Source organism: Talpa europaea (genome assembly GCF_964194135.1).
Source record: "Talpa europaea genome assembly, chromosome: 1".
Classification (NCBI taxonomy): Eukaryota; Metazoa; Chordata; class Mammalia; order Eulipotyphla; family Talpidae; genus Talpa; species Talpa europaea.
In genome coordinates this window covers 78867557-78886335 of record NC_140073.1, presented here as the reverse complement: position 1 = coordinate 78886335, position 18779 = coordinate 78867557, and positions in this window count along the sequence as shown.

Below are 18779 nucleotides of genomic sequence, written 5' to 3'. Positions count from 1 at the left end.
CCCCCATGGGGCTGCTATCCTGGGCAGGTCTCCTGTCAGGCTCTAGCATGTGGTCTGTTGCAAAGTTAGCACGTGGATGATTGCATCTCTAACAACTTCCCCAGGAGTGCAGCGGGGCTCCTCTGCAGCCCAGGGGACAGGCCAGGAGCCCGGCCAACGCACGGATTGGATGCCAAGAGGCCAGGATGCGTCAGAGGCTGCCCAGCGTGGGCAGTTCACACCCCCACTGCCGGGGCAGCCAAGACAGGAGGAGGAGCCCAATGGCTTGATTGTCTTGTTTCTGATATTCTTCTTTTTGTATTTCTTACATTATATCTCACTTGTAAACACTGTTTGCTTCCCCCCACACCGTCCCGGATAGTCCCCTAGCGTTTCCTTTCCTTCTGCAAGGCACGCGTGCACCATCACCTCCGTTGTCCCCTGTGCTCCTCCCTCCCTCCCTCTGGTCCTTTGTCTGCCTCCTCCCCTGCAGGATGTCTCAGGAACCAGCCCCTGAAGGGATCCTGCGGCAAAATCGAGGGTGCTCACCCGACCTCACCCCTCCAAGGACACAGCCTATGGCCCTGGACCTGCCTGTCCACATCCGGTGCAATGGGTGCCTCCACTCAGCACCGCTAACCCCAAACCTGTTCTCGCCCTCCTCCCTAGCCACATCCACATGCCTTCTTTAGCTTCTACCTTGTCTCCACCCAAGACCACTGGGTCTTGTCTTGCTGCTCAACGTCTTTGTGTTTCCATTGTTTCACGTTGAATTTTCATTTTCTTTCCGTTCCGGTTTCTTGTTCATTGTACATATACTAATAAAGTTTGTTTTCATGTCACCCAAGTTGTCGAATGCTTCAAAGTCCAGTCTCTTCACAGGGCTGGCCTCCTTTTCCTTGCAGAAGATCACCTCCCCATTGGAAACACTTAGCCAAACCATTCACTTCCCTGGCCCTTGCATTCCTGATGCCCTCACCTGCCTGCTGCCTCAGTTGCTAATCCTGCCGGGAGAGTCACAGAGAAGGAACCAAATAAGGCAGCACTTTAGGTACCTCCCAACTACCCAGCAGAGGTAGTCTACATGGTACATGTCAAGTTGGGGTTGTTGGGCCTTCACGGTGGCCTAGGGGAAAAGTCTCAGGGTTGCCACCCTGAGGCCTGAGTTGGAGCCAGGTCAGCGAGCGGACCCACCTAAGGCACAGCAGACCTCTCCTGCCTCCCCGCTGCTCCCCTCAGCAGTGCATTTCAGTCAATTGGCCTGTGCTGCTCCCCACTCTGTCTCTGGTGAATCCTGTCAAAGGCCCCCACACCCACCACATCTCTGGCATACACACCTGCTCTTCTGTTCCTCAAGGAAAAACAATTCTTTGGAATCGTGGAATTTTAGCTACACAGTGGAGCATGGCAAATGACCAATATCTATCAAATGAGCTCGATATCATGATACTCAGTATCATCAGGAAAGTGTGATGAACATATCAAACCGTCCTCGGTATGAACACGTGTCTATCCAAGAATGGATATTTCAGCCAGAGGATGTCACAAGGAGCGGAGCTGCAATGCGACGTCCTCCTCAACAATGTCTTAACAGATGTTTGTCTAGGAGATGACTCATAATGATTAGGTCACTTACGATCAGATGTCTTGATATCAGGGTATCCGTCCTTCTGCCATCCTTGAGAATTGTAGATCACAGCAGAGCGTTGGCTGATTGGGGTCTGCCAATATGGCAAGATCGTAAAGTTAAGATCGGAATTGAACCTGCCTCATGGGCATTTCTTCTGCACAACCTGTTAACACCTGACCACACAATGGCTCCTATGGCCAGACCCAGACCGGAAGCCCTCGTGGCCGGCCCCTGGGCTGTGGCCAGAACGGCCAGAGCACAGAGCTGTCCTGCTCCTCCGCCAGGCCCTGTGCTCAGCCGCAGTGCTTTGTGATGTCCACCCAATGTGCTCAGACCGAGGCTCCTTCAATACACACATTCCTCACCCTCCAGGGCCAAATTCAGGGCCTCCTCTCAGTGGCCCAATTCAGGCGTCCGCTCAGTGCCCAGGTGGTTCGCCCTGTAAATGGATTGTGCCATTCCCGGTCGTTGGCATCAGCCTTCCCGCACCCTGAGGTGCCAGGTAGGGCCCCTGTCTCCAATAGGATGCCACCCCCAACAGCATTCCACAGTGTCTTCACTCTTCCTGTCCTCACTCTTACTGTGCGCACAGCTCCCCTCCCAGCAACCCTTCCCACCAGCCCCTCAAGCTCTGGCATCTGCCACAACAGCCAGAAAACCCAGGGATCTCCAACCCCGATCAGCGGCATGTTGGAAGGCCCGGAAACTGGCTGAGCAGCTGAGGGGAAGCACGCCTGCCTCCGCACACTGGGGATCCGAGAGCGAGACTGAGACAGGGACACAGAGGAAAGGGGCAGCAGCGGAGAGCCTGAGAGGGGCAGCGACACACAGAGAGTGAGATGAGGACAGACCAAGAGAGGCAGACTGCAAATCAGGGGGACCGACAGATAGAGAAGGGCAGAGGCAGCCAGGGAGGACAGGGAAGGAGACAGAAGTGTCCTCGCTGGCATCACTCCCCGTTGGAGTGGACACCCCGTGCCTTGGCGGCCTCATCCCCATCAGAACCCTGCCCCAAGTCGATCCAACCACCAGGCGGGTGGGCAGGTGTGTGAGCAGGGAGGGGGCCCTGAGAAGTCTGTGGCCGGACGTGTGCACCAAGTGTGGCCCGACACCTTGATTGGGCGCGCCAGGCCCTGTAGGGCACGGCCAGAGAGGAGCAGCGCTGACCGGCACGCCGGGTAGAGATGCCTCAGGCCCCAGCAGGGCTGGCCAGGCCCAGGTGAGGCGTGTGCGGGTGCCCTCCCACGGGTGGGAAGCTGCAAGTGCGGTGAGCCAAAGACCAGCCTCCCCTCCAAGGGCAGCAGAGCGGAGTGGCCCACTCCCCAGGATCGCCCAAGGCAGAGGCTCCGCACACTCGAGCTTCTCCGGGCCCATGGAAGACGGGAGCCTGGAGTTGCTGATGCTGCCGGGCCTGCTCCCTGGCCGGGAGGTAGTGCCATGTCAGCAGCCAGAGACCAGAGAGTGGGCCCTGGCTACATCTTGCCGTCCAAGGGCTCGGGGAGGCTGTGCTGCTGTCAGTGTTGTGGACTGGGCCTGGCATGGAGGGCGAACAGGAAGTGGGCCAGCTAGACAAGCGGGAGGAGGGTATCTCTCTGAGCAGGAAGTCCAGGGAAGGGGACGGGGAAGTGACATCACCTCGCGAGATGACACGGCATGGAACTCGGAACCCCGGTCACCAGGCAATTGGGTTCAGAACACAAACCCGAACAGGCTCTCGTGCCTGGTGGTCCTGGACCCGGCAACATGTTTCCATGCTGTTGGCCCAAGTGCCCCCGCAGTTGTCAAAACAGGGGTCGGCGAAACCCAGGTCGCACTCTACTGGAAAGCATCAGGCGCCTGTGTCGCCGTCGCAGACCCGCAGGCAGCACTGGCCCTGAGGAAACTAGGGAGGCCCTGGGGACATGTCAGGTGAGGCCCGAGCTCTGATGCCCCCACCCCTCCCTTTCCCCGGTGACCGTGGCCGTGCGAGCTGTGAGAGTGAGTGTGTGCGTGCGCAGGGCAGGTGGGTCTGGCCCAGCTAGGAGGTGCGACATGTCTACACCAGGACCAGCCTGGATGGTGGTGGGACCCTGAGAGTCACGGCCGCTCCCTCTTGCCCCAGCTCGGTGCTACCAACCAATGGTGTCTGTTTGCTCCCAGAAGGTGCTCCCTGTCGCGCAGACTGAGGAGGCCCAGGGAGCGCATTTCCGCGACTGGCCTCCCACAGTGCAGTGTGAGAGCCCACGCAGTGCAGAGCGCAGTATGAAGAGAACACACACCCTGGAGATTGTCATCACGCTTGTGCAACGGACCCGGCAGGAGTACATAGGGCCCAGGGAGGAGCTGCCCGAGGGTGAGTGGCCTAGGCTGGTGCCCTGGCTTGACTGGGAGGGGTCGGGTCAGGTGCCAAGGGAGGAGACCACATGGGCTGGATTTGGACCCTAAGCAGTGTGACCTGGCACTGGGAGTTGCCCAATGTAGGGAACGAGACCCCAAAGGGGCCACAACCCTGGGCTGGTCTCCTGGCGGGCTCTAGCATGTTGTCTGTTGCAAAGTCTGGCATGTGGCTGATTGTCCTCTTGGATCTCTAGAGCCTTCTCCAGGAGTGCAGCCGGGCTCCTCTGTAGCCCTGGGGACTGGCCAGGAGCCCAGCCCAGCTACAGATTGGACGCCAACCGTCAGCAGGCGTCCCGAAGGGACAGGAGAATCTCCTCCTGCCAATGCGCTGGCAGAGCACCAGGAGAGCCCAGCAGGCCCGCTGGCTCAGGTGGAACCCACCAACGATGATCCTGGGGGCTCTGGGGTCACCGAATCCATCAAGCCCGTGGACGACCTGCCCGAGGGTGAGTGGCCTACCTGGTGCCCTGGCTTGACTGGGAGGCATAGGGTCAGGTGCCAAGGGAGGAGACCACAGGGCCAGGATATGGACCATAAGCAGTGTTACCTGGGACTTGTGTTGGCAAAGGTGGGGAACGAGACCCCCATGGGGCTGCTATCCTGGGCAGGTCTCCTGTCAGGCTCTAGCATGTGGTCTGTTGCAAAGTTAGCACGTGGATGATTGCATCTCTAACAACTTCCCCAGGAGTGCAGCGGGGCTCCTCTGCAGCCCAGGGGACAGGCCAGGAGCCCGGCCAACGCACGGATTGGATGCCAAGAGGCCAGGATGCGTCAGAGGCTGCCCAGCGTGGGCAGTTCACACCCCCACTGCCGGGGCAGCCAAGACAGGAGGAGGAGCCCAATGGCTTGATTGTCTTGTTTCTGATATTCTTCTTTTTGTATTTCTTACATTATATCTCACTTGTAAACACTGTTTGCTTCCCCCCACACCGTCCCGGATAGTCCCCTAGCGTTTCCTTTCCTTCTGCAAGGCACGCGTGCACCATCACCTCCGTTGTCCCCTGTGCTCCTCCCTCCCTCCCTCTAGTCCTTTGTCTGCCTCCTCCCCTGCAGGATGTCTCAGGAACCAGCCCCTGAAGGGATCCTGCGGCAAAATCGAGGGTGCTCACCCGACCTCACCCCTCCAAGGACACAGCCTATGGCCCTGGACCTGCCTGTCCACATCCGGTGCAATGGGTGCCTCCACTCAGCACCGCTGACCCCAAACCTGTTCTCGCCCTCCTCCCTAGCCACATCCACATGCCTTCTTTAGCTTCTACCTTGTCTCCACCCAAGACCACTGGGTCTTGTCTTGCTGCTCAACGTCTTTGTGTTTCCATTGTTTCACGTTGAATTTTCATTTTCTTTCCGTTCCGGTTTCTTGTTCATTGTACATATACTAATAAAGTTTGTTTTCATGTCACCCAAGTTGTCCAATGCTTCAAAGTCCAGTCTCTTCACAGGGCTGGCCTCCTTTTCCTTGCAGAAGATCACCTCCTCATTGGAAACACTTAGCCAAACCATTCACTTCCCTGGCCCTTGCATTCCTGATGCCCTCACCTGCCTGCTGCCTCAGTTGCTAATCCTGCCGGGAGAGTCACAGAGAAGGAACCAAATAAGGCAGCACTGTAGGTCCCTCCCAACTACCCAGCAGAGGTAGTCTACATGGTACATTTCAAGTTGGGGTTGTTGGGCCTTCACGGTGGCCTAGGGGAAAAGTCTCAGGGTTGCCACCCTGAGGCCTGAGTTGGAGCCAGGTCAGCGAGCGGACCCACCTAAGGCACAGCAGACCTCTCCTGCCTCCCCGCTGCTCCCCTCAGCAGTGCATTTCAGTCAATTGGCCTGTGCTGCTCCCCACTCTGTCTCTGGTGAATCCTGTCAAAGGCCCCCACACCCACCACATCTCTGGCATACACACCTGCTCTTCTGTTCCTCAAGGAAAAACAATTCTTTGGAATCGTGGAATTTTAGCTACACAGTGGAGCATGGCAAATGACCAATATCTATCAAATGAGCTCGATATCATGATACTCAGTATCATCAGGAAAGTGTGATGAACATATCTAACCGTCCTCGGTATGAACACGTGTCTATCCAAGAATGGATATTTCAGCCAGAGGATGTCACAAGGAGCGGAGCTGCAATGCGACGTCCTCCTCAACAATGTCTTAACAGATGTTTGTCTAGGAGATGACTCATAATGATTAGGTCACTTACGATCAGATGTCTTGATATCAGGGTATCCGTCCTTCTGCCATCCTTGAGAATTGTAGATCACAGCAGAGCGTTGGCTGATTGGGGTCTGCCAATATGGCAAGATCGTAAAGTTAAGATCGGAATTGAACCTGCCTCATGGGCATTTCTTCTGCACAACCTGTTAACACCTGACCACACAATGGCTCCTATGGCCAGACCCAGACCGGAAGCCCTCGTGGCCGGCCCCTGGGCTGTGGCCAGAACGGCCAGAGCACAGAGCTGTCCTGCTCCTCCGCCAGGCCCTGCGCTCAGCCGCAGTGCTTTGTGATGTCCACCCAATGTGCTCAGACCAAGGCTCCTTCAATACACACGTTCCTCACCCTCCAGGGCCAAATTCAGGGCCTCCTCTCAGTGGCCCAATTCAGGCGTCCGCTCAGTGCCCAGGTGGTTCGCCCTGTAAATGATTTGTGCCATTCCCGGTCATTGGCATCAGCCTTCCCGCACCCTGAGGTGCCAGGTAGGGCCCCTGTCTCCAATAGGATGCCACCCCCAACAGCATTCCACAGCGTCTTCACTCTTCCTGTCCTCACTCTTACTGTGCGCACAGCTCCCCTCCCAGCAACCCTTCCCACCAGCCCCTCAAGCTCTGGCATCTGCCACAACAGCCAGAAAACCCAGGGATCTCCAACCCCGATCAGCGGCATGTTGGAAGGCCCGGAAACTGGTTGAGCAGCTGAGGGGAAGCACGCCTGCCTCCGCACACTGGGGATCCGAGAGCGAGACTGAGACAGGGACACAGAGGAAAGGGGCAGCAGCGGAGATTCTGAGAAGGGCAGCGACACACAGAGAGAGTGAGATGAGGACCACCAAGAGAGGCAGACAGCCAATCAGGGGGACCGACAGATAGAGAAGGGCAGAGGCAGCCAGGGAGGACAGGGAAGGAGACAGAAGTGTCCTCACTGGCATCACTCCCCGTTGGAGTGGACACCCCGTGCCTCGGCGGCCTCATCCCCATCAGAACCCTGCCCCAAGTCGATCCAACCACCAGGCGGGTGGGCAGGTGTGTGAGCAGGGAGGGGGACCTGAGAAGTCTGTGGCCGGACGTGTTCCCCAAGTGTGTCCCCGGCACCTTGATCGGGTGCGCCTGGCCCTGTAGGGCACGGCCAAAGAGGAGCAGGGCTGACCGGCACACCTGGTGGGAGATGCCTCAGGCCCCAGCACAGCTGGCCAGGCCCGGGTGAGGCGTGTGCAAGTGCCCTCCCCCGGGTGGGACCCTGCAAGTGCGGGGAGCCAGAGACCAGCCTCCCCTCCAAGGGCAGTAGAGCGGAGTGGTCTACTCCCCAGGACCGCCCCAGGGAGAGGTTCCACCCTCTCTAGCTCCTCTGGGCCCATGGGAGTCTGGATCCTGGAGTTGCTGATGCTGCTGGGCCTGCTCCCTCTCTGGGAGGTTGAGCCAAGTCAGCAGCCAGAGACCAGAGAGTGGGCCCTGGCTAGGTCTTGCTGTCCAAGGGCTCGGGGAGGCTTTGCTGCTGTCAGTGTTGTGGACTGGGCCTGGCATGGAGGGCGAACTGGACGTGGCCCAGCTAGCCATGCGGGAGGAGGGTATCTCTCTGAGCAGGAAATCCAGGGAAGGGGAGCCAGGAATTGACATCATCTGGGCGAGATGACATGGCAAGGATGTCATAACCCTGGTCCCTAGGCAGCTGTTTCTGTACCAAACCTGACCCAGGTCTCGTGCCTGTTAGTCCTGTACCCAGCACCGTGTTTTGTTGCTGTTTGCCCACTTCTCCTCGCAGTGGACCCAAAAAATTTCCCCGAAACATGTGTCGCACTCTGCTGAAATGCATGAGGAGCCTGTGTCGATGTCTCAGGTCAGCACTAGCACTCCCCCTGAGGTAACTAGGGAGGTCCTGGGACAGGTCAGGTCACACCAGTTCTTTGAGGCCCCCACCCCTCCCTTCCCCTTGTGAGTTTGGTGTGCGAGGGGTGAGAGTGAGTGTGTGCGTGCGCAAGGACGGAGGTTCTGGGCCACCCAGGAGGTGGGTCATGTCTACACCAGAACCAGCCTGGCTGTTGTTGGGACCCAGAATGTCATGGCTGCTCCCTCTTGCCCCAGGTGATTGCTACCCAGCAGGTGTGTCTGTTTGTTCCCAGAAGGTGCTCTCTGTCCAGGAAGGTGATGAGGCCCAAAGAGTGCATTTCTACAACTGTCCTCCCGCTGCACAGTGTGGGTTCTGTCCCAGCACAGAGCCCAGGTTGAAGTGCACCCGCAATTTTGAGATTGGGGCACATGTCCAACGGAACTGGCTGGAGTACACAAAGCCCCTGGAGGAGCTGTCTGAGGGTGAGTGGCCCAGGCTGGTGCACGGGCCCGACTGGGCGGGGTCAGGTGCGCCTCGGAGGAGACCTCACGGGCTAGATTTGGACCACGAGCAGTATGACCTCGCATCTGTAGCTGCCGAATTTATGGAACAGAATCCAGGGCCCCCCTTTCTTGGACTGGTCTCTGCTCAGGGTTCTAGCATGCGGTCTGTTTGAAAAGACAAGTGGCAATCTGGCATGTGGCTGATGGCCTGTCCTCTTGCACCTCTAGTGCCTTCTCAAGGAGCATAGCCGGTCTCCCCTGCAGCCCATGGGACAGGCCAGGAGCCCAGCCAAGTTGCTGATTGGAGACAAGAAGACACCAGGGGTCCTGAAAGGATAGGAGAAGCCGCTCCTGCATATGCTGTTCCAGAGCAACAGGGGAACCCAGCAGGCCTGCTGGTCAGACAGACAATGCCCAGGATATTGTAGGTGTTCCTGGGCACTCTGAGCCCCCTAAACTCCTGCATAATCACCTGAAACTCCTCAGATTCCAGCAGGATGTTCCCAGGCTGCTGAGCTAATACCAGCCCTGCTGGGGAAACCAGGCCAGCACCTGTAACCTGTGGGACAACCTGCTGGGCACAAGCACACACCACCTGTTTACGGGGAGCCAGGCCCTAGCCAGGCCCCAGCAGGGCATTCTGACAGTGATGTGTTTACACCAGCCCCACTACGGGAAACAGGTATAGGCCAGGATGCTTCAGGAGCTGCCCAGTGTGGGCCGTTCACACCCGCCCCTTCTGGGGAAACCAAGACAGGAGCAGGATCTCAAAGACTTCTTTGAGGATTCTGAGATGAGAGGAGTGCAGCAGGAGGAACCAGACAATGACCAGGATGCTGTACCCCATGGAGACAGTGGTGAGCTCATTCCACCCCCGCTGGGACAGCCAGGCCCTGGCCAGGAGAATGCAGCTTATGCAGAGCGTCCTGAGTTCAAACCACGCCTGTGGGAAGAAGCCACCTCTGGCCAACATGCTCCAGGTTAAAGTGAGGGTGCTAAGCCAACAGCAGCCCTGCCCGGGGACCCAGCCCCTGCAGGGATCCTGCAGCACAAGCAGAGGGTGCTCACCTGATACCATTCCTCCAGGTCCCATCCCCTGACCCCTGTCCTGCCTGTCTACCTCTGGGTGCAGATTAAGCACCACTGACCCCTCTCCTCACCTCCAAACCTCTCCTCACCCACCTCCCTAGCCACATGTCCTCGTTTAACTTCTACTACCCCTCCACCCACAGACCTTGGCCCTCCCCTTGTAGTTCAAATTCTTGTTCATTATAGAAATACTAATAAAGTTTGTTTTGTATCACCCAAGTTTTTTAATCCTTTTGCGTCCAGTTCTGTCATAGTGCTGGACTCCTTCTCACTATGGCCTTGCAGAAGATCGACAACCCAGTGTAAACCCTTTAGCCAAACCACTCACGGCCCAGGCCCCTCAGGCCCTGATTCCCTCACATGCCTGCTGCCTCTGTTCTGAATTCTACTTGGGCGTTTTACAGAGAAGGAACCAAATAAGTGGTGACCTTCGATCTTCCCAAGTACACAATAGAGGTAGTACACATGGTAGGTATAATGCAAATTTGGTTTGTTGGGCCTCGCTGGTGTCCTAAGGGTGAAGTCTCAGCACTGTCACTGAGGCCTGAGTCTAGCCCAGGCCAGGTTGCTGACCCTCCTAGGGCTCAGCAGACTTCTCCTGTCTCACCAGATGCTCCCCTTAGCAGTGTATTTCAGTAAATCTACCTGTTCTGTTTCCCACTCTGTCTCTAGTGAATCCTCTTATCCCCATGCTTCAAGCCTACACTCTAGTTCTTCTACGCAGAAAGAAAAAAAATTGGGGATATTGAATTTTAATTAAACAGTAGGGTTTTGTAAATGAGCAATATCTATCAAATCAGCCATATATCATTACATAAGTATAATCAAGAAATCATTATTAATGTAATGGGATATCCAGGGCTACAATTTTATTAAATAGCCTCACCTAGGAGCACACAATGAGATAGTGAGGAGTGGCAAGAGCTGCAGGCAGTGCCCTGATTACTTAATTTGAATGGTGGCAATGTTGACCTCCCTCAGTTATGGCTATAAAATAGACTACTGGCAGTGGTTTGTGACTTTCTGAATGATTCAGTGCTGAAAAGGAGCAAGATTAGAAGATGAACCTCAAAGGAAGTTAGGAAATGAGGCATTTTGTCCATGGGAGTGGACACAGGGTGTAAGATCTTTGTGTCTCATGTCAGTTCTCACCTCAGAGAGCACCTACCACAGAGAATGTCCCCTTTGTGTGGATAACAGTCAGCCTCTCTCCTTGGTCACCCCAGGGCTTATTCAACAGTCCCTGAAAGTCATAGAAATCGAGATCAAGGGTGATTTGATCGTACCTGAGTCCAGTAGCATGAGTTTCTTCTGATCATGGGTGATTCATCAGTCACTGTCACTCATGAATGCCAAGATTTCCAGTCAAAGAAATCTCAGCCAAGCTCTTGCTGTGATAACATCACTTAAGTAGACCAGACAGCTACACGGTAACAGGTGGATTTCTTCGCCCTGTTTACCCTGTTATGGATAGTGATTTGTTCTCAAGAATTGACATCCATTCTGGGCCTCCCCGGTGGCGCAGCGGTTGAGCGCTGGGTTGCGAAGCTGCCCGCAGCCTCTGTGGCGCCGGTTCGATCCCCGGCTGCTCCCCGGCCACCTGAGGAGGGTCCCACATGGCGCGCAGACCTCTCCTGCCGCCCGCTGCTCCCCTCAGCAGTGTACTTCAGTCCTTCTGCCTGCTCTGCTCCCCGCTCTGGATCTGGTGAATTCTCTCACCCTCCCGCGCTTCTGACTGTACCCAGTGCATGTATAAACAAAAACAAACAAATAAATAAATAAATAAACATGCCTCTAAAAAAAAAAAAAAAAAAAAAAAAGAATTGACATCCATTCTGGATGTAAGATTCCCTTCCCTGGCATCTCCATTCAAGAGCCAACAGATTGCCTGATTTACCAGCATAGAGCCTACATAACATTGCCTCTGATAAGGGCCACATTTTATGGTGAAATAAGTATGACATTGGCGGTGTGTCTGCAGGAATCACTAATTCTACCATACAGCATGTCACCTGGAAGTTGATAGCATAATTGAAGGATGAGAGACATTAAAAATGTTCAACATTTTATCTTGGGCAAAACACTCTGTGATGGTGGAATGCAGTTTTCAACATGTATTATACACATTGAAGGAATGACCAATATATAATCTGTGTTCCAATATCTAGAAAGCATGGATCCTGAAACTAAGAGGTGAAAGAAGAATCAGCCACTATCACCATTACTCCTAATGATCTACTGGAGAAATTTATACTTCTCACCCCATGCCTTACACCCTATTAGATTAGAGGCTTCCCAGGGATGTGAGGTGGGAGGTTGGGAGGCATACTTGTACCAGCAAGGTTCTGCTGGATTTGATGTTATATCTACTGCCTAAGCATTTATATTCCTTGAGCCAGTGAGCCATAATGAACTCTATTGTTATCGTTTTCAGGATAATTGACCCTGATTACTATGAGGAGCTAGGGTTGCTGCTGCACAATGAAGTAAGAAAGGAGCACGTGTAGAAACTCTGGAGAACTGGGGCTTCTTGCCAAGTAGAAATACAAACAGGCCATGCAGCAACCATGTCTTGATGGGGGTGAGGGACTCAGCCTCCAACTCCGCAGGCATGAAGAATGTTAGGTTTGCTCCAGGGAGAGGGGAATCTGGAATGAGTGTGGGGGAAAGAGACAAAGCACATTAATAATGGTGTTGTGACCACATGCATCTGTGGAGGCTTGGTCCATTAACTGAGACTTTTGTAGAACTTGTCACTGGCCACCACGTCAAAGACCCTGTGACTGACTGGACTCCACAGAGGCCATGAGAAGATCTGAGTAGTGTAAGGAGTAGACTGTATTGGACATTTCTCAGGCCTCATGTCTTCTATCCCTTCAGTTCACCTTTTTACTGTTATAGTTTATTAGTGAGCAGTTTCACGCATGTATAACCTTCCCCCACCTCAGTCCAGCTGCACCTTATTTGTCACCTCAGGTCCTTTCTGAAGCCATTCTGTGAGATGACTGCTGAACCGGTCTGGCACCTGCTCACTCATGTACAACCTGGGAGAGGGAATTAATAGCCCATGTGGCAACCCTCGATCTATGGGAGATAGAAATCAGCAAGCAAATAGGTCCTTCCATCTTTCCTTCCATCAGTGGACAATTCAGAGGTGTATTCCACATCGCTCCTTAGAGGGCCTCAGGGAGATTGAACCCCAGTTGCCCATGGTAGTACCCAGGTCAGTAAAACACCCTGATATCAACTTTTCTTCCACTCCCTGCTTTACGCTTCCTGTTCCCAGGGTAATGAACCCAAATAAACTATTTGCATGCAAAATCTCAAGTTTTTTTTCTGGCTAAGATATGTGTGTTACTTGGGGAAAATGGAGACGGGGATAAAGCTGCTGATATGGGTATGGAAAGGTATCCACAGGGAAAATTATCATTTATGCTAAACACTGTTTATGTGAAAATACATAGACATATAAAGAGATGCATGCAAAAATGTCACCAAAATATTAATGCTTATTATGGTAAGATGACAAGATAATTTTTATTATATTTTCATAATTCAAAAGTTTTATATTTTATAAATGGTCTGAGTTGTTCACAATGAATGTGAGATATTTACATGATATACTTAGAGAAACACAGTAAAAATGGGAGTACAAATAATGAGACAATAAATAGACCTTTGGGCCAAGGTGGCATTTCTCACCTTAGACATCTATGCATAAAAATCTTTTTTTCCTGAAGCCAGAAAGCAAACCCTTCTCTGTAGAAGTAAATAGAAGTTTCACCTTGTCAAAAGAAGTTTCACGGCATGAGCAGAGCCCACTAGTTGCATAGCAAGGGCTGGACTATAATCTGAGCTCCACTGGAACCTCTTGCTATCCTCACACACCATCCTCCAACCTTGCTGAAATCAGCTAACTCCAACTCCCACTTGGAGAAAAAGAAAAAAAATGTTGTAAACTCTTAGGCATTTGGTATTTCCTCAAAATTCTCACTTATGAGAGATAACAAGAGGAATTAAATTGGCTTATGTGTTCCAAAGGCTGATTTGGGCCCTATGAGGAATGATGCCATCTATTTACAATTTTCTTTCCTCCACTATCCCTCCCTCTGATCCACACTTTCAAACCTTTTATTTATAATTGTCCTTAATATAGCTTGGTTCAGTTCCTAACCAGAACGTGCAGTGGGAAGGAATTGAGACTGTGTTTTTGAGAGGTAGGGGAAGTGATTAAACCCCTTTTATGAACTAGGATTTGAATTTTGGAAAATATAGGCAACTTTCTCTTTCTTTTTAAAGATTTATTTATTTATATTAGAACTGGGGTATAGTCAGAGGCTTGGGAGGGTGAAAGAATTCACCAGAGACAGAGCAGGGAGCAGAACAGGCAGATAGACAGAAGACACTGCTGAGGGGGGCAGCGGGCGAGGCAGGAGAGGTCTGCCGTGCCATGTGGGTTTCTCCCTGGGCGGCAGGGAATCGAACCCACACTGCAGAAGCTGCGAACAGTTTCACAGTGCAGTGCTCCACCTGCTGCACCACCAGGGAGGCCCTCAACTTTCTATTTCTAAGAGTAGGTTATCACACCCCTCACAGAGGAAATCTTCTGGGTGAAGATTCTAAGTATGAAGGATTTTGAAATGTGTACTGGAATGAAGAAGGTTGGTGAAAGAAGTTCCAAAATCATCAGGTGACAGCAGCTTCAAATTTTATTAAATCCTGACTTGAGAATTGAAGAAAATTTCCCACTGGGGAAAAAAAAAATGGAATGAAGGTTGATTCTACAATCCACTTGATTCTACAATCCAGAAGAAAGAAAAGGCAAACTTCCTGCAAACATCAGTTTAGGGACTTAAACACACCAGAAGCATCTTTTTTCAACTTCAAGGTGGATGTTTCTACCACCCAGTGGCGATTAAACAAACTGATGAACACTTTTTAAGTTCAATATTCTTTATTGAAAACCATAACTTACAAGTCAAACTGTCAGGTCATCCCCAAACGCTGGGTTTTCCTTAAACCTCAGGTTCTCACTATCTCCCATTCCACATAGCTCCTTAGAGGGAGCAAAGACTAAAGTTTTGCCTTACCCTAAGCCTTAGCCTTCCTTTACCTTGTCAATAAAATGTTCTCAAAGCATGGTCCTGTTTTGAGAAGGCAGTGGGTGGGGCGTTTTGAGCTAGTGTGCCTGAATGTCATAGGATACCTGCCTATAGGATAAATCCCAGGTTTGGGATGAGCTAGCCACCCAGATGGTGGAGGCTTCAATTTTCGTAGTATTTAAATGTTATTTAGATATCCAAGCACTCCAGGAAGCTTCTAGGGAGCAGAAAATGTCCTCTTGGTCTTGGTCAGCATGTCAGTGGTTATCGGGTTTATGAAAAGTAAAAACCAATTTTCATGCACTTGATTATAAATAAGATATATTTCAGTTTAAAAAGTTATTAGAAATATATACCTTTAAAATGTTCAGTGCCAGGGATAAAACCTCAAACTGTTCTCATGACTTTGGACTGTAACTGCAAAAACATTGACTTCTCCAAAGAGAAAATTAGAAAGAGAAGAAATGGGTATTTAATTGCAAGATATTTTGATAGGACACAGTTATTTCCATTTAAGTGATTCATTTTCTTTTTCTTTTTAACATCACATTTGATTTATAGTTGATAGTGCCTTGGAATGCTATTTAGTTATAAAACTGGAAATGCTTAATTCTTGAGTGATTTGTGCACAGCTCTTGCTTTCTGGCTCCTTTCTTAGTACGTGACTTCCATGACTGTCCTTGGACAGCCTGCTGACCATGCTGCAGGCAACTCTTGGCTGGAGCCTTCAGCCTGCATGGGGCAGTCCTGATGCCAGTGCAGATGGCGGGGAGTCTAGTTGCAGCTGGCTTTTGCTCTCCTCCCCCACCCATGCACTCTGGGCTCTTGAAACAGAAGAGGATGCTCTCCAGACCACGTGCCAGGTATGTATTTCCAACTTGGAATTGTTTGCTTTTGTTAAATCAGTCACTCTTTGGCCAACCTGCAAAAGCTGTTTTCTTCTCAGGGTTCTGTTTTTGTTCACCTGTTAAATGAAGGAGCTGGTCTGACTTAGTTGATGACACCCATGCAGACTTACCTGGTGAGACTTACCTGGGGTGATTTAACCCAAACAGGAAAACAGTTGCTGTAGCAGACAGTTTTCAGGGCTTTGGTTTAAAGAATGTCCATCCCTTGGCTTTTTCATAGAGAGTATGTTTTTTTAAAAACACATGCCTGGTGCAACAAGTTTATCACCTCTACTTCACTGTGTGGCACTCAAAATACAGCTTTGCAATTAGGTGCTGTGAGTATGTTCTGTACCTTGCTCATCCCTCCTCCTCCCCTCAAGTCATCCACTCTTTGTGAGAATAAATGAAATCATTGAGAGTTATTATTATTGTTATCAAATTTTTTATGAAATAATTTTGACCATAAGATATTGCCAAAAAGTACATATATAAAAATATATATAAATGTGTATATATAAATATATGTATATAAATACATACAAATACATGTGTGCATGTGTGTGTATACAGAAATTACCTATTTATCCTTCACACTGCTTTCCCCAATGACATCAATCTTTATAGAACCATCGTTTCATAACATGATTACCCCTTCCCTACTCTTATCCCCCAGCAATCAGTCCTGAAATCTGGAAAAAACCTAATCTCAAATGGCAGCATATTTGCAGCACAAGAATGAGGAACAGAGAATAAGAAGCCTTTCCTGGTTCCTGATCCACAGCTTATTGTGTTTATGTGATATGGCTTCTCAAGGACATAAAAAATTCCCTCAAACAAAAACCAATGGTTTATTTATATAAAGCAGAGGCAATGAACTCATGAATGCATGCATTTGCTTATTATTCTTCCTTACAGAGGAGATAGATGGATGAATCTATTTATCTCTCTGCCTACACATCTCTCTCTCTCTCCATATGCAAAGAAAAGTGGTTTAAGTTGGGGAAGTCAGTGAGGAATGATAGGAGGAGGACTTGGTTGAGTTGTGGAAAACTGAAGACTTAGTCCTAGCCCTGCTTACAGAATGAACTTGGCAAGTCATTATCTGAGACTTCATTTCCTCTAAAATGAGGAAGGAAGGCTGAGAGGAAGTGCAGTCAGAGGCTCAAACTGTACAATTCTATGGAGTGACCTTGACAGGTTGGGCTTTCTCAGAAGGTGACTCCATGAAGGGGCTTAGCAGGAAGGTTGCTTATTAAGGAGGAACTGAGGAGCATCATTGGGACTCTGGTATATAGCTTTATGCAATTTGAGGCAATTTTTCCTGGTGACACTTTCCAACCCTGGACAATAGGTCTTCACTGAAGTGTTACAGGGCAAGAGAGGGACACCCCAGAATCCCCAAACCTGCCCGTTCTAAATAGGTTCTGCCGTCTGCCACATCAAGACAAAACATGTAAGACCTTTAATGGAAAGTAACTTTAATACAATTAGTGTGCAATACAGAAAAGACAAAGAATATAGCTTCCAAATAAAGCACCTAAAGTTACCCATCCCCTCATGGGTAAATGTCCAGCCAAACAGGGTTCAACCAAAGCAGGGCCACTGAGGCCCAAAAGTCTGCCACAGGTCTAAGGCACCTACTGGTGGACCCATCGAAAAGGGTCAGAAACAGCCAGATAAGTCTGGAGGAAAACTGTGAAATCAAAATCAAGATCAATGCTGCCATTGGTCTCTCACCCACATCTGTTTCAGCCTGTCCAGGACCAAAAATCAAGCACAGCTTCCTCACATGTCTCTTCACTCCATGTGCCTCCTCCATGTCTCCTGGCTCTCCATCCAGCTTCCTTCCTTCACCAGTCTCTTCTTCAGCTTCTTCTCTTCCCTGCTCAGCTATACCCTCCCTTGGTGGGGCAGGGAACCTGGCACCTTCCCTTTTCCTGGGAAGCACCCTGCTACAGAAGGACCATCTGGGAGGCCCATCACCATGTAAAAGCATAAGGTTGCTATTAGTAAAATAATAGGATCTTGACATCATGTGGATATTGGTGATCATGCCACTCTACCTCTCTGTTGAACAGTGGAGGAAAATGTGGATTCAGTGACTTGCCCATGATCACTCAGCAAGATTACAGCAGATTAAGTCTGTTCTTTCCAGGACAGGACTGTTCACATGGTATACACCTGATGGCGGACAGGAATAGCAAAACTGCAAAGGAGGCCCCACAAGACCAGAAACCTGGCTCATATAAGAGGTGGGAGTAGAAGAGATTAGCATAGCCATTGACACAGCTATGGAAACCAAGATCCTTAGGTGCCAATGCCCAGATTACAAAGCATAAGATCCAAGCAGGTATCAGGCTGCTGTAGGGAGTGTCTAGAGCACAGGCCCAAGGGTAAGATACGGAGATTTAGCCCAACAGACCCCAAAGGTAAAGATATGGAGATTGAGCCCATTGAACCCTCCTGTCCTTTTCAGATTCTACATAGTTATCCAAAATAAGCAAAGGGGCTTCCCTGGTGGCACAAGATGCAACCTATGAAGCTATCCGCAGCCACTGTGGCACAAGTTCCATCCCTGGCCAAGAGCAACCCATATGGTGCAGCAGACCTCTCCTGACTCGCCCACTGCTCCCCTCAGCAGTGTATTTCAGTCAGTTTGCCTGTTCTGCTCCCCACTCTTTCTCTGATGAATCCTCTCACCCCCCACACCTCTGGCCTGTATCTCGGCTCTTGTATGCATAAATCTTTAAAAAAAAAAAGCAACTAACCCAAGGCTCACAAGGAGTGAGCCCCTCCTAAACAGAGAAGACTATCAGTGCAGTCTCTGCACAGGGCAATCCCTCTGCCCACCTGTGCCTATGCAGGTGCTTCTTTTTACCAACTCTCTCCCTCTGCGGGGCAGCAGCTTCCTACCTGTCCATGACCTGTACTTCCCCTCACTGACCCCCCTCAGCGGAGGCCACTCTCCTCAAGGCCACCCACCTGCAAACATACAGGCCTCTCTTAGTAAACCTGTCCCTTTTGGGGCAGCTCTTCTTGCCTGCTTGTGTCTATGCAAGTATCTTTATTCTTCTGTCCCTTTCCCTAACAAACCTGTTCTTTAAATATAACCAATGCCTCTGTCTTGTGGAGAAACTTGCCTGGGAAACTCACCGCGTGTTGCTGAAACGGGA